The sequence below is a fragment of the Orcinus orca genome, chromosome 15 (assembly GCF_937001465.1).
Source record: "Orcinus orca chromosome 15, mOrcOrc1.1, whole genome shotgun sequence".
Lineage (NCBI taxonomy): Eukaryota > Metazoa > Chordata > Mammalia > Artiodactyla > Delphinidae > Orcinus > Orcinus orca.
The window spans coordinates 89,257,598-89,272,827 of NC_064573.1; positions in this window are offsets into that span (position 1 = coordinate 89,257,598).

Here is a 15,230-nt window from a genome sequence, read left to right on the forward strand (position 1 = left end):
TCCTCCTCTCTCTCCTGGTTGTAGAAGACAGAGGAGGCAGCCCTAAGGAGTTCTGAGACAGGAGTGCTAGGTCCTAGGGCCACCATTTGTATTTTCCTCCTTATGCCTGGGGCAGCTTGAGTGTTGCAACGGTCATTTAAAAGCAGTTTCCCTGCCTCTGAGTCTGGGTCTAAGTGTTTTATAAAGACTTCCCTCAGCCACTCACAGAAGGCAGTGGGATTTTCCTGTCATCCTTGCCCATAATGAACAGGTTTTAGTTTACATTGTTTCTTTCCCTCAACCAGGCAGAAGGGGGAGTGGTCCCTGGCTGCCAGCCCTACTGAAGTATTATAGTCCCAATTGGGTTCCGTCTGGGGAACGGCCAGCCACAGTTCCCCTGGGAAATTGTTGGGGGTTTGTCACGTGGTAGCCGTCTCCCAGCTGAGCGGTGGCTTCGTATATGGTTGTTCTTTCTGACTGAGAGAGTGTCCGGGCAAGGATGATATAAACATCCCTCCAAGTTAACTCAGAGGTCATAGTTAGATGCCTAAACTTATCTAGATTTTTTTCAGGGTCATCTGAAAACTTTCCTAGATCTTGTTTTATCTGACTGAGACCCTGCATAGAAACAGGAACTTTGATCCTTACGGGAAATTCGGAGGGCCCTATTACCTCCTGAAGTGGGCAAAGTTTTGAGTTATGGGGCCCCGGGTAAGGGGCCAAAGCTTCGGCGCGGGGTCGGGGCGGGGGGGCGTCCAGCGTTGGGTACAGTGGGGAAGAGGCCGTTTGTGTAAGAGACTCCTTCTTTTCCCCAGAAGAGGGCGCCAATGGACAAGGCTTATTGTCGGCTAAGGCTTCGTATCACCAGGAGAGGGGGAGGAGGTTTGGTAAGCAAATTAAGCATTGCCAAGTCAGCAGAGTCTACTCAGCAAGTCCTGTAAAGTTCGGGGTTTTCCCTCAAGGCAAAGACGACTTGGACATAAGGGACCTCGCTCCACTTTCGACAAAAAAGGTCACGCTGCAGAATGGTATTGGAGTTTAAACTCCCATATTCAGGCCAAATTTCTCCCCCTCCTAGCTTGTACTGTGGACATGCCATGTTGCAAAAGAAAATTAATTGCTTCTTCCCCAAGGTTTGGGGATCAAACTTAGCCCAATTCTTTAGGATACATCCTAAGGGTGAATCTTGAGGATGGATGGTCAGTTGCCCATCTGATGAGGCTGTTCAGAACTCAAGGGTCTCCAGTTTCTGGAGGGACCAGGCAGAGAGAAAAGAAAGTGTTTTAATTTTACCCACAGGTGTAAATTACCATATTGTAAACCATAAGTAGCTTCAGCAGAAGGGCTTCTCTATATCTTGGCAGCAATCTGAGTCACAGCACCAAGGCACCAAAACGTTATAGGCAGAACAGCAATTCCTCAGGGCTTGTCCTCCCAAAGGAAAGCATCAATCAAGAGACATATAGAAGTTTTAAGCAGCAAGTGTTTTATTAAGCAAAGTGAAAGTACACTCCGGAGAGAGAGAAGGGGAGCAGACTGTCTGGAAACCAGAAGCAGCCTCTATTAATTTTTAATTACATATTTAAATTAGAATCCTCAGCTCTTAGAGACCTGAAATTCTAGTGAAAACTAAGAAATAAGCAATTATGAACTTTTACATTAGGATTCTGTAGATTGGTGAACATAAATGTCAGTGATAATTTCGAAAAACATTTGTTTTCTTATAGACAACATCTCAGTGTGGCACCAAACATATTCATTAATAGTCCTAAATACCTTTAGTTTCTCTGTTTAGTAACTGATGTCTTAGTATCTTATTTTTTGTGTGAATAACCTAGCTATTCAATAAACTTCCATCACTTAACTTTTTTTTTTTTTTAATTTATTTTTGGCTGTGTTGGGTCTTTGTTGCTGCACGCGGGCTTTCTCTAATTGCGGCGAGCGGGGGCTTCTCTTCGTTGCAGTGAGTGGGCTTCTCATTGTGGTGGCCTCTCTTTGTTGCAGAGCATGGGCTCTAGGAGCACGGGCTCAGTGTAAATGTTTTTTTCTTCAGCCCTTTAAATATATATATTTATATATATATTTAAACTGGGGTAAATAGAGTGGACTTGTTTGGCTTTTAATGTTGAGGACCAGTAGGGATGCCTTTTGGCCCATTTAACCTTAGGTAGTGTAATATCAAAACATTGTTTTTTAATCACATAAATGTCTGTTTTATTTATCCCATTTTAAATAACCATCTAAAGATTTCTTTATTCATTTGAGAGAAGTCCTTTTTAAAATTTCTATCTTGCTGGAAAAAGTATCTAGACTTTTCTTACAGGGTTTTTTTCCTGGTAACATTAATTATTCTAATGTTTTTATTAGCATTTGTAAGACCCACTGAGGGGAAGCAAAGACCACAAATAAGGCTTCCCAAACCGGTTTTTCTTGGTTTTAAACTAAAGATGTTCTTTTTAAAAAAATTTAAAAAGTATATTTATTTATTATTTGTTTTCTTTATTTTGGCATGTGGGCTCACCGTGGGCAGTGGCTGTAGAGTCTGATGCTGCTAGACGGCAGGTGTTCTTCGCTTCCTTCCCGAGTGCCCTCAGGGCTCACTGCTCACCTTTGGAGGGCTGCAATTGCTATTGACTATGACATCATTTATTTACTGATATGGCAGGCAATATTTTATTTCTCAAGTAAAAATAATGTTAATGAAGTGGCTCATAGGAAAGGGAGTCTTGTAAGTTTGGTGGAGTGCTCTTCTCAGATCTTGGAGTTGGGTAAACTTTAAGCAATTGGAAAAAGCATTTTCCCTCAATATAAATGATGATATCAGTTTTAAAACCAGAACACTGGGCCTTGAGCCAGTACTAAAATTGCTGAACCTTAGATTCACACAATAAACCAGGATTCCAAAAGGGGGTAGGAAGGGTCCCAGGTAGTAGGTAGCTCCCCCTGGACTTTAGCAGAATCAAATACAAGTTGTCTCTGGAAGAAAATGTTCCCCAATTCATTCAGTCAGGAGTCCTCCAGCTTAAAATTAAACACATGTTATTGACAGTTCACAAACAAAGATCACCAAACCCACATGAAAACGAAGCCATTATGAGGGAAAAGATCACCCAAATGATAAGCAACAGATTTAGGCCCAAAATACATCAGATATTACAATGATCAGATACAGACTATAAAAGGATTAGATGAAATGTTTAAATAAATAAATTAGGGAATCACAAAAGTAAATAAGCAAAAAGAGACTATAAAAATGACCAGGCAGGGCTTCCCTGGTGGCGCAGTGGTTGAGAGTCTGCCTGCTGATGCAGGGGACACGGGTTCGTGCCCCAGTCTGGGAAGATCCCACATGCCGCAGAGCGGCTGGGCCCGTGAGCCATGGCCGCTGAGCCTGCACGTCCAGAGCCTGTGCTCCATAACAGGAGAGGCCACAGCAGTGAGAGGCCCGCGTACTGCAAAAAACAAACAAACAAACAAAAAAAAACAGACCCAAAGAATGTACAGAGAATGCAGCATAGAGGTTGGGAATATGAACTAGCAGATATTGGGCACAGAGACAAAATGAGACAGTGCAATAGTCACCTCAAAAGGAATTGCCAAAGAAAAAACAGAAACTGGGAAAGAGGAAATATTCCAAGCTAAAACAACTGAGAAGTGATGAAAGACGTGAGTTTCAGGAATCATAACATTTCAACAAAAGGATAAAGGCATGATATCCCACAGGAAGTTAAAGAGAAAGATATATTACCCATAAAGTAATGACAATTAAACCGACAGATTTCTTAACAGCAATATTAGAAGCCGTAAGACGGTAAAACAGTTTCTTTAAAGCACTGAGAGAAAATGACTGTCAACCAAGAATTTTATACCTATCCAAAGAGTCATCTAAGACTGGAGACAGAATTAACACGTAGAAAGATACAAAAGGCCCTTGCTCCCATGAACCTGGACACTAATTATACTTTTCTATAGGGCCAGCGGAGACATATGGATACAAGGAAGTTTTGAGGAATTCAGTTTCAGAGAGTAGCAAGCTCTCTATAGGTTATCAGAGAACTGTGGCAGATTCTATACTTGGGGACAGGTGTCTGTTCTGGATATGGTCAGTCAGAGGAGAAGGTGCCATAAGCCAGAGGGACTTAACAAGAATGAGGAGAAATTAACCAGGTTTAGACATGGGTGAGGACTGATGGGAAAAGCTGGAATCTGGAAGAGTCCCTAACAGGAATAAATGGTTTACCCAACAGGTTTTCATGGCATTCTTCTGGAATTTTGCCAAGAAAGTGCAGAGGTAAAAGAGTGGTGTTTCAGGGGTCCCCAAGGCCACCCGCACACTCGGTAATTCAGTAGGGGGACTCGCAAGACTTGGCACAGTTGTACTCATGGCTAAGATGGATTATAGCAACACAGCAGGGACACACAGCAGATCAGTGAGGAAAGAGAAAGAGGCAGGTGCTGGAGGAGCCTGTGTGCACGGTGCCTGTGCTCTCTCCCTCCTATGAGGGGCCACACAGAGTACACTCCACCCCAGCAAAGAGAATGCAGCAACTTCTGTTTGATGTTTCTGCCCAGGAAAGACCAGTAGAGACTCAGCATGCAAGATGTGTCATGGAGGCTGGTCACACAGCAGCTTCCAAAAGGAAAGCAGGTGTCCACCATACACCATGCTGTTTATACAGTACAGGCAGACCTCGTTTTATTGTGCTTTGCTTTACAGCCCCTCACAGATACTGTGTTTTTCACAAATTGAAGCTTTGTGGCAACGCTGTATCGTGCAAGTCTACTGGTGCCATTTCTCCAACAGCATTTGCTCACATTGGGTCTGTGTCACATTTTGGTAATTCTCGCAATGTTTCAAACTTTTTCATTATTATTATATTTGTTATGGTGATCTTTGATCAGTGATCTTTGATGTGATTATTGCAAAACATTACGATTTGCTGAAGGCTCAGATGATGGCTGGCATTTTTTGGCAATAAAGGATTTTTAAATTAAAGTATGTACATTGTTTTTTGAGACATAATGCCACCGCACACTTAATAGACTACAGTAGAGAGTAAACATAACTTTCATACGCACTGGAAACCAAAAAATTCGTGTTTTGGTCTCGCTTCACTGCAATGCTTGCCTTAGTGAGGTGGTCTGGAACCTCGGAGAAGGCCTCTGTGGGCCCACTGGCACCCCTTTATCAGTCAGGGAGCCTGTCACGGCAGTGCAGCGAACTCTCCACAAGCTGACTTGCCAGAGGCCTGCCTTGCAAACACCCTTTCAAAGATAGCAGTCTCAGGCCTACTATGTTAACCTTTTTGTTTTTTTCAACAGGTGGAAAGAGAAAATTTGCACAGTCCTACATATTTTTGCAATGTTTGGATTCCAAGAGTCTTCCAGAGTTGAATACACAGGTGAACCAAAATTAACTGAAACTGCAGTCCAACTCCCTCTCAGTTCAAATACTGAAAAGATCAAAAGGCAGTGTAAGTGGAAGTAGCTACGGGTGGGCTAATCATAGGTGAACCTAAGCTAATTTAAATTGTGAACTCACTGTAATTCAGCTCAACTCTAGAAAAAACCTGAATGATAAACCTCCACTCTAATTTCTAAAGGAAAAAGTTTGTATGCTCTGGAAAATGAACAAAACAAAAAATGGCACATTAGGGGCTTCCCTGGTGGCACGGTGGTTAAGAATCCACCTGCCAATGCAGGGGGCACGGGCTTGAGCCCTGGCCAGGGAAGATCCCACAAGCTGCGGAGCAACTAAGCCCCTGTGCCATAACCACTGAGCCCGTGCTCTAGAGCCCGTGAGCCACAACTCCTGAAGCCCGCGCGCCTAGAGCCCGTGCTCCGCAAAAGAGAAGCCACTGCAATCAGAAACCCGCACACTGCAACGAAGAGTAGCCCCTGCTTGCCGCGACTAGAGAAAGTCCGCACACAGCAATGAAGACCCAAGGCAGCCAAAATTAATTAATTAATTAATTAATTTAAAAATGGCACATTAGTTTCCACTGTGCCATTTCAAAAAAAAAATTAGACTGTGGCTGCACAAGTAGATGATTGCAGAACCCTCTAAACTTACTAAAAAGTATTAAATTGTTCACTTTAAATGGGTGAATTGTATGAAACCACAATTGAGGAATAAATAAGTTACTCACCTGGGACTTGGTCATTTTTTGCTACTCTTGGGAAACGGCCAGCAAATCTAGGCTCTGCCCTATCATGTGAATCTTCTGGACTCTGTCATGATGCTCAAGTTAGAGGGCTCTGGCCAGGACTCTTCACCAAGGATGAATCCCTTGTCCTGGGCGTCCTCCATCTCACATAAGCCGATAGTTCATGGAAACTGGAATCTGTTGAATCAGTAGCAAATTAAATTCTCTTTAGTTGAGGCATACTCTTTGGCATCTAAATCTCCCTATCTTGCTGGAAACTGACCTTCATTTAAAGCCCAGACTGGGTTTTCTATAGACTCTAAACAGAGCTAACAAGGACTGGAGTATGCAGAGGGTACCCCACAGCATTAATAGCAGTGCCTTTTTTTTTTTAATTTTTGGCTGTGTTGGGTCTTCATTGCTGAGAGCAGGCTTTCTCTAGTTGCGTCGAGCGGGGGCTACTCTTCGTTGTGGTGCGCGGGCTTCTCATGGCGGTGGCTTATCTTGTTGCAGAGCATGGGCTCTAGGCGCCTCGGCTTCAGTAGTTGTGGCATGTGGGCTCAGTAGTTGTGGCGCACGGGCTTAATTGCTCCACGGCCTGTGGGATCTTTCTGGACCAGGGCTCGAACCCGTGTCCCCTGCACTGGCAGGCGGATTCTTAACCACTGCACCACCAGGGAAGTCCCAGTAGCAGTGTTTAACCCAAAAGCTCTGCAAAAACTCCAAAAAGCCCTGTGAATTCCATGATCATCTGTGAGACTTAACAGGTCCTCTACAAATATCTCAAGACCCCTTGGTACAAAACATTTAATTAGGTGCTTGGGAGTGAATGTGTTTCAGGCAAAGAACATGAGATATGGAATAAAACAAATAAGGTTCCGTCTGAGCTTTGTCTCTTGCTGGCCATGTGACTTTAAGCAAGGCACTGCACTTCACTAAGCCTGCTGTGTTTTGTTTTGTTTTAAATGGTGATGGAAACACAGACCACGTGGGATGCTTACAAGAATTGAAGGTGATATGGACCCGAAAGTGCCCACCAAGGACCCTTAAGATAAGAAGTGGAGAGCAGAATGGCTATGAGAAGGGTGTCTGGAGCTTGAATGTGTGCGTCAGAATCTTGTCTTTGCCTTGGAGTCCCCATCAACTCTTCAGCTCGAAGGGGCCCACATTCCCTTCTTTCTGTGCTGGAGAGGATTCGGGCCCTCTGGCCTGGCCTGTCCTTACGTGGGAGCAAGAGAAGAAACACGGTCCAAACACAGGACTGCACGTGGGTGGAGGGAGGGGTGAGCGCAAGTGTGCATGGTCTCTGAAAGGCTGCCTCTGAATTCCAGAACCCTTGTCTCACACAAGCTTCCACAGCACAGCACTCTGGAAGGTTGGAAGCATGTGATTTTCCTCACAAGGGTGGGTGGCCTGGAAAATTGGGCATTTTCCATCACTCTCTCTGAAAGTAAGTAAGTGAGGAAGAGAGACAAAGAATGTGTGTGTGTGTGTAACATATTGCAAATGGGAAAGGAGAACATCAATTTCACTTTTAAAGGCATGAATAAAAGAGGAAATTGAATCCAACAATTCATTAAGTGAATAATTTGCATCAGTTTCTCCTCAAAATACAACAGAGTTCATTTTAACCTCATAATGTTCTTGGGTGTTCTAAATTAGTTAATACGTGTAAAAAGCTTAGAACTGAGACTGGCACACAAACATTTTATAAATGCTACTTAGTGCTCTTATTATTGCATAATACGATTATAGAGAAATCAGAAAATACATGTAAGCTAAATAAAGAAACAATTACCCATAATCCCGCTACTTCAAGGTAAGTAGTTTCTCAAAGGGTGGTAGAAACAAAAACGTGATCTTATAGTCTTTCTAACTTTGTGAACTGGCTTTAATGCTATATAGTGAAAACATATTTTTATATACATATTTTTTTTCAGTCCAATAAATATACTCAGAGACCTGTTGTTTTGGCCTATCAGAGGCCACCCAATCCGTCTCAGTCACTAACCCCCAAATGATACCTAACCCCTCACCCTGAGCCCCTGCCATGCATTACCTCCCCAGGTCCCCCGGCCATCAGCTCCCAGAAGGTCTCCCTAAACATGAGCTGCCGAGGCCCTTCAATGATTCACGCCCACAGGCTCCCCCCACCCCTTTCTCTCCATAGTCCATTCACTAGCCCCCAGACCAACCAACATGCGATATCCAGGTGTCCCATGTCTCCAATCACTGATTCGAGGCCACCCAATCATTACCCTCAAAGACCCCTCGCTCAATCCCACACCCTGGGCAAACACTCGTAAGGCCCTCATCACTTACTCCACCAAGGCCACCCCCAACCAGCCCTGCGACTCCCACTCAGACCCACGTGGCCCATCCCGGCCCTCCCACAGCCCTACCTCGTACACCAACAGCTCCCATCACCGACTCTCAAAATCATCCACCCCCACAGGCTTCTTCATGTTTTTGTAAAAATTATTTATTTATTTGTTTGTTATTAGTATTTTTTTTAATTTTATTTATTTATTTATTTTTGGCTGTGTTGGGTCTTCTTTTCTGTGCGAGGGCTTTCTCTAGTTGCGGCAAGCGGGGGCCACTCTTAATCGCAGTGCGTGGGCCTTTCATTATTGCGGCCTCTCTTGTTGCGGAGCACAGGCTCCAGACGCGCAGGCTCAGTAGTTGTGGCTCACGGGCCCTGTTGCTCCACGGAATGTGGGATCCTCCCAGACCAGGGCTCGAACCCGTGTCCCCTGCACTAGCAGGCAGAGACCCTTAACCACTGCGCCACCTGGGAAGTCCTATTTATTATTATTATTATTATTATTACTTGGCTGCTTCAGGTCTTAGTTGCAGCACGCGGGATCTTCTTTGAGGCACGCGGGATCTTTCATTGTGGCGCTCGGGCTTCTCTCCAGGTGTGGCGCGTGCCAGTTTTCTCTCTCTAGTTGTGGCGTGTGGGCTTAGTTGCCCCGCGGCATGTGGGATCTTAGTTCCTCGACCAGGGATAAGATAAGCTTCCTCCACGAGCCTATAATTTACACACACCGCACTCCCCGCCCCAGCACTGACCCCCATAGGGCCCCCAACCCACTCGTCCCTACGGCACAGTAATAAGCTACTGAGAAAAATTCTCCCCCCAACAATGAGATCCGGTCTCCCCATTCACAGAGCTCTCACAAACCCCAGCCATCCCCAAACCATACAGAACCCCAATCATTCACCCCACAAACATTAAAGGTCATGGTTCCTCCAAACGGCAAGTTCGTCGCCCTCTGCCGACCCCAGCAGGCACCCAGTTTCTGCTCTCCACACAGGCCGCCGTCACCGACCTCCAGAAGGCACCCCAGGTCCAGGTGCCGCATCACTGACGCCTTCGGACCGACTCAGGTAACCTTCAAGCACCAGTACTGCGCACCCCACATCATTTATCACTACAGCCGTCCAGTCACTGTCTGCGGACCCACGGATCCCCACACACCGGCCCTCGCACGTCCGCAATCACTTAAAACCCCTTCCCCACGCCAGCTCGTCCCAATCACCCACCCCCGCAGCCCCGGTACTCGCCTCCCCAAGCCCGCACGGCGCCCGACGCAGCTGTCACGCTCCAGGCCCGCGACCTGCGGGCCCGAATCACCCAGTCTCCGCAGTCCTCAGCCACTCACCCCAAGAACCCCCGGATCCGACCCTCACTGGCCGCCTCACTCGGCCGCACGGCTATGCTGCGGGCCCGCAGCGGGACCCCCGCAAACGCGGACGCCGCCCCCGACACCTGACCTCTCCCCCGGGGCGCGACGCTGACGCCGCAGGGCCGCGCAAGTGTCCGCTCAGAACTACATTTCCCATAGCGCTGCTCGCTCTAGAACTACATTTCACAGAGGGCTCCGCGGCGCATCTGGCCGGGAGCTCCCACCGCCTCCTCTGCGCGGGTGGGCGGGCTGCGATGATGGATGTCTGGACCCGGCGTCAGCCCGTCTGACCCCCCTGGCGTCAGACGCCGGGGGTCTTGAGGTGGAGCTGACCTGAAGCACAGAGAGTGACGGTGGTGGGGGGAAACTAAGAGGAAACACCCTCCTAAGTGTATTGTTGCAAGAATTTTAGATCACATAGTGCAAAGTGGAGTATCCCACTACTTTAACAGGAAAACGTGGAAATAAATGAATTAGGCAGTAAAGACATTGGGAAGAAACAAAATAGACGTCTGGGAAGCAGAAGAAATAAATGTGTGAAAGAAAGATATTGCCTGCCATAACAGTAAACAAAGGATGTTGCTGCCATCAAGCCATCACATTGCAGCTGCCCCCATGGTGAGCCCTGAGGGAACTCAGGCTAGAAACAGGATGCCCCCCATCTAGCAGTCACCTGCTGCAGCCACCCCCCACCCCTGACAGTGCACCCTGAGGGGACTCAGGATGGGAAAACACAGGACACTGGCCCCAGAGAGCTGAGGTGCACATCAAAGGAATGACTTCAGTGACCTCAGACTCTTGCATCTTCCCATACGTAGAAAAGCACTAAATCCCTTAACTTGAAGTATCTGGGTTTCTTTAATCAACAGTAATCTTTTGATGTTCCATCTACCTGGTCTTTGTTGCAAAAACTCCTATGTATCCTGGCGCCCCCCACCTCGCCTCTTCAGAGCAGTCTCTCACAGTTATCTGACATGCTGTGTCTTGGGCTTGAAGTCCTCAGAATGTCCACCAAATAAAACATAACTCTCAACTTTTAGGTTGTGCATTTTTTTCAGTCGACGATGCAGCACATAAATCAGTCCTTATGTATCACATAAATCTAGTTCTTTGAAAATTTAGCAGCAACATGGATGGACCTAGAGATTATCATTCTAAGTGAAGTAGTCAGACAGAGAAAGACAAACATCATATATCACTCATATGTGGAATCTAAAAAATGATACAAATAAACTTATTTACAAAACAGAAACAGACTCACAGACATAGAAAACAAACTTATGGTTACCAAAGAGGAAAGATGGGGGGGGATAAATTAGGAGTTGAAGGGCTTGTTAAAATTCCCCTGAGCCCACCCCCTGGAGAGTCTGAAATAGTGGGAAGCCTGAAATCTGCATTGTCAAAAGCACCCCACGGGCTTCCCTGGTGGCGCAGTGGTTGAGAGTCCGCCTGCCGATGCAGGGGACACGGGTTCGTGCCCCGGTCCGGGAAGATCCCACATGCCGCGGAGTGGCTGGGCCCGTGAGCCATGGCCGCTGAGCCTGTGCATCCGGAGCCTATACTCCGCAACGGGAGAGGCCACAACAGTGAGAGGCCCGCGTACCGCAAAAAAAAAAAAAAAAATAACAAAAGAAAGAAAACATTGTTATCAGCTATTCATTAGCCCCAGTACATCAGTCCCACTCCCTTTAGCCATCCCTCCCAGCGCAAGGAGAGGCGGCTCTAATTCATCCTGCGTCTTTCTACTCAGAGCATCTATAGCTTTACTACACAGACTACACGTAGTGATGTTGTCTTAATCCATTTGGGCTGCTATAACAAAATGCCGTGGGCTGGGTGGCTTGTAAACAACAGAAGTATGTTCCTCACAGTTCTGGAGGTTGGGAAGTCCAAGATCAAGGCACCAGTAGATTCAGTGTCTCCTTGGGGCCCCAGTGCTGGCTCACGGACGGCCATCTTTTCTCTGTGCCCTCACATGGCAGAAAGGGCAAGGGAGATCCCTGGGGCCTCTTTGTAAGGGCACCAATCGCATTCACGAGGGCTCCCCCTCATGACCTGATGGCCTTCCAAAGACCCCCACCTCCAAACACCATCACACTGAGGAGTAGGTTTCAACTTATGAATTTCAAGGGGACACATCAGTCAGTTTACAGCAGATACTTTGTTTTATTTATTTTTTGTTTTATTTTTAATTCATATGAATGATAGGTAAGATGTAACACTGTTTTAATTCATTTTTTTTAAAACTCAACGTTAGGTTTTACCTATATGGATGAACATAGATACGGCTCATTCATTTAAACTATGGTATACTGGTCAGTTTATGAATACACCATAATTTATGCTGATTGTTAGATATTTGGTGCTTTTTTTTTGTTTTGAGTTTTGTTTGGTTTTACCATTCCTAGCCTACTCAGCCTAGAGACTTTATCCCTCACCAGATGCACATCTGTAGTTCAACAACGTTCAATTTATTGACTCATTGCAATGAGGGAAGGTAAACGCCTGAGAAAGCATAGGGATCATCAGTCCAAAGGAAGAGATCAATAATTAAAGTATTTAGGTGAAAGGTAAATTTGGGTGAACTTTTCATGAAGCAGTGTTTTGATAGCACAACAAGGCTGTGTGTAAAGGGAACAATATCAGGTCCAGAATGCCAAGTGGGTCCAGGGTCTGATTTCCTAAGAAACTACAAAGATAAGATGACTGTGGAAGGCTGTGTCCGGACACCCCTTACCTGAAGCTCTGCCCCTGGGTTGGAAAAGAGTTTGCTTCTCTGAGTCAAAGTCATTTAGATCCCCCAGGCAAGAGTGAGATATTTCATTTTTACTGATATATTTTCAAAGGGCACAGTTTACGATGATTTATGATTTTAGAGATAAAGTTTTCTCGGTGAGGAAGAAAGCAGCAACCACTCTAAGAGGGCTTCTTGATGAAAATTTACAGCTTGTCCTAGGGAGAAACATTGTTTCCTGTTAACTTTGCAGGTGCCTTAATTTATGTCTGTCCTTCCAGCCTAATGAGGGGCAGTGTTTACTTCCTTTTTTTGTTTTTTTTTGGCGGTACGCGGGCCTCTCACTGCTGTGGCCTCTCCCGTTGCGGAGCACAGGCTCCAGCCACGCAGGCTCAGCGGCCATGGCTCACGGGCCCAGCCGCTCCGCGGCATGTGGGATCTTCCCGGACCGGGGCACGAACCAGTGTCCCCTGCATCGGCAGGTGGACTCCCAACCACTGCGCCACCAGGGAAGCCCAGTGTTTACTTTCTTGATCCAAAATAATTTTTACTTTTGCAACTGATTCAGCATTACTTCAAGGAACAATCCTACACATATTTCCTTGTCCTCCTGTGGACGCGTATCTACCAGTAATGGATGAGGGCTCCCATTACTCCCCTGTTCACATGTTCTGTGAAAAGCTTTTGCCTATTTAGTTTTCTGACTTTTGCTTATAGATTTACAGGAGGTCTTTAATGTATTCTGGATACTAATTCCCTGTAATTATTGTTAAGCTCCTTCTGACGTGATGCTAGTCTTTCTATTTTGCTTATGGTGATTTTTTTGTTGTACAGCAAATTTGAATTTTAATATATTTACATTTGTTAATCACTTTTTATTGTGAACAATACTTTTTCTGACTTGCACGGGAAATTCTTCTCAAGAGTGTTGAATAGAAGCAGTGCTACCAGGCAGATTTGATTTTTTCCTGACTGGAAAGGCTGTATCTTAGAATGGTATGTATTGCAAGCTTTTAGTACAAATACCTTTTCAGGTTAAGGAAGTTCCTTTCTACTCCTACTTTGAAAAATAATTTTATTTCCTTTTCATTTTTTAACATTGAATATCAAAAGTTTTAGGATGTTATTTTCTGCATCTATTAAGAGGGTCATACAGTTCTTGTCTATTTTATAATTTGTTGATTTGGTGAATTATGTTAAAAGATTTCCTAATGTCCAGTTGCCTATGTAGTACTGGGATAAACCCAAATGATCAAATGTAAGTCCATAAAAATATGTCTATTGTGTACATATAAAAACACGTATTTATAGATACATGTATATTGCCTGATTCACTTTTGTTCTTTTTTTTTTTTTTTTTTTTTTTTTTTTGCGGTACGCGGGCCTCTCACTGTTGTGGCCTCTCCCGTTGCGGAGAGTACAGGCTCCGGATGCACAGGCTCAGCGGCCATGGCTCACGGGCCCAGCCGCTCCACCGCATGTGGGATCTTCCCGGACCGGGGCACGAACCCGTGTCCCCTGCATCAACCACTGCGCCACCAGGGAAGCCCCACTTTTGTTCACATTTAATTGAGGGTTTAAAAATCTATATCCATGAGTAAGACCAACTTGTAAAATTTTTTTTTATGGCCCATGTTCAGTTTTGGTTTTTTTAAAATTAATAGACCATTTTTTTTAGAGCAGTGTCAGTTTTACATAAAAATGGATTGTAAAGTACAGAGAGTTCTCTTATACTCCATTCCCCCATCTGCAGACAGTTTTCCCTATATTTACATCTTATATTACTGGGGTATATTCGTTACAATTGATGCACTAATATCGATACATTATGATTATTATTAAAGTCCATAGTTTACCCCAGGATTCACTTTTTGTGTTCTACATTCCCCGAGTTTTGACAAAGTTGTATCCACCATTACAGTCTCATGATTAGTTTTACTGCCCTAAAAATCTCCCATGCTCTACCTATTTGCACCTCTCTCCATAACTAGAACCGCCCCCCCAAATCTCAGCAACCACTGATCTTTTTACTGTCTCCACAGTTTCACCTTTTCTAGAGTGTCATATAGTTGAAATCATATAGTTGAAATCATATGGTAGACTTTTCACATTGGCTCCGTTCACTTAGCAATGTGCTTTCAAGATTCCTCCATGTCGTTTTACAGCTCATTTTAAAATTTCTGAATAATATTCCATTATATAGATGCACACAGTTTGTTTATATATTTACCAGTTGAAGGACATCTCGATTGCTTCCAAGTTTCAGTACTCATGAAAAAAGCTGCTATAAATATTCATGTGTAGGTTTTCATGTGGATATGAAATATTCATGAAATTTCATTTGGACATATTTATTTGGATAAATACCAAGGGGCACGACTTCTAGATTACATGGTAAGAGCATGTTTAATTTTGTTAAAACACATGCCAAACTGTCTTCCAAAGTGGCTGCACCATTTTGCATCCCCACCAGCACTGATGAGAGTTCCTGTTGCTCCTCATCCTCGCCAGCATTTAGTGTTCTCAGTGTTTTGGATTTTAGCCACTCTATATGTACCTGGTGGTATCTCATTGTTGTTTTCATTTGCACTTCCTTAGTGACGTATGATACTGAGCAGCTTTTCATATGCTTATTTGCCATCTCTATATCATCTTTGGTGATGTGTCTGTTCAGGTCTCTTG